Below are 1,818 nucleotides of genomic sequence, written 5' to 3'. Positions count from 1 at the left end.
CCCACTTAGTAAATGGGCAAAATATCTAAACAAAAACTTCTCAAAAGAAGAAAAACAAATGGCTAACAAATGTATAAAAAAGTTCAACATCTCTACCAATCAGGGATGTGCAAATCAGAATTACACTAAGATTTCATCTCCAGTCAGAATGGCTATGATCAATAATACAAACAATATTAAATGATGGCAAGTTTTTGGTGGAAAAGGCTTACTTGTATATTGTTGGTGGAACTACAGATTAGTACAGCCATTCTGGAAAGTAGTATTGAGATTCAAAAACAAACAAATAAACCAAAAAAAATTAAGCCAAAAAAAATAGGTACGGAACCATCACAATATTACCCAGCTATCCCACTCATAGGTATTTTTCCAAAAGATCTAAAATTGGCATACTATAGTGATGCAGCCAATTCAGTGTTTATAGCTCCATAATTCACAATAGCTAAATTATGGAACCAACCCAGATACCATTAGTAAATGACTGGACTAAGAAATTGTGGTACATATATACAATAGAGTTCTACTCAGCCATTAAAACAATGGAATTGTGTCATTGCTGGTAAATGTATGGAAATGAAGAATGCCATGCTATATGAAAGAAACCAAACTCAAATATTGGATATTTTCTCTCAAGTGTGGAAACTAGAGTAAAATAAAGAAAATAGGGAGGGAAAGATAGGATAACATAAAGATAAAGAAAAGATTGGTGATATAGAAGAAGATAAGAGGCAAAGTGGAATGGGTGAGGGGGAACAATGCAGAACGAATTCTTTAAAAATTACGTTATTTGCATAAATAAATGTACCTTATGAAATTTCACCTTTATTTGTAAGTAAAAACAATCAATCAAACATAAGTAGTCAAACAAAAGAAAGTCTGGTAGAGTAGACAAAGGATAATGGGGGAACAGGAGTGAGGATGGGAGGAGAAAGGGAGATGGAAAAGGGGTATCATAAGTTAAAATTGAATTCCATGTGTGTATGTGTTTCTCAGGATGAACCCAACTGCTATGTATAACTATAAAGCTCTAAAGAAAATTAGAAACCAAGCCAAAACCAAAACAAACAAAAATGTTACAAAAGTAAAGGACATTGTATATGGATTAAAATGTCAAACCGCAGGCAAAAATTCAATATTGAAATAAGTTGAAACAGAGTGCTAGTGATAATCATTGAAGTAGGTTATAGATAAAATGATGAATTCAGGAATATGGAAAATATCATGAAAAATCTCTATAAATACTCCCTGTAGATGTTTCAGAACCATGGACAGAGACAACTGTTGTCCGGATATTCATGTGCTGACCAAATATGTGCAAATTAGCAGAAGGTCACTAATGAGCAGGAATAAAAATGTATGTTTAGAGCTCATCATCAACAGAGTTGTGAGTCAGCAATTTTTAGAGGAACAATGGGATAAAAGAGATGTTGAGAATTCAAAAGAATGCTGACACTGTAATTTCAAACTTGATTTACAGATTACTTTCCTCAGAACCGTGACATAGAGTGCTATTTTTATGAACAGTATGGCCATAAGAAGACAGGGAGGAAAAAATTGAAGGGAAAATTTAATAAAGAATTTGGGATTAGAAGGGCTCAATTATGACATGGTATTACAGAGGACACAGAAAATTGCTAGGAAGAATGGGGATTGATTAAAGCCAATTGAAGGAAGAGTGGGAGCAACTGAAGGATCATTTGTATGGCTAATATTTTGCTCATGTAATTATCTGACTTCTTAACTTTATCATTTAGTTTTCATTCCCATCTTCTCTTAGTCTGTTTTCCTTTACTCCCATAGTCAAAACATACACATGTG

Source organism: Marmota monax, unplaced genomic scaffold (assembly GCF_021218885.2).
Source record: "Marmota monax isolate L192 unplaced genomic scaffold, Marmota_monax_Labrador192_F-V1.1 WCK01_AAM20220418_F8-fsc00027, whole genome shotgun sequence".
NCBI lineage: Eukaryota > Metazoa > Chordata > Mammalia > Rodentia > Sciuridae > Marmota > Marmota monax.
Note: the sequence above shows the minus strand (reverse complement) of the source record.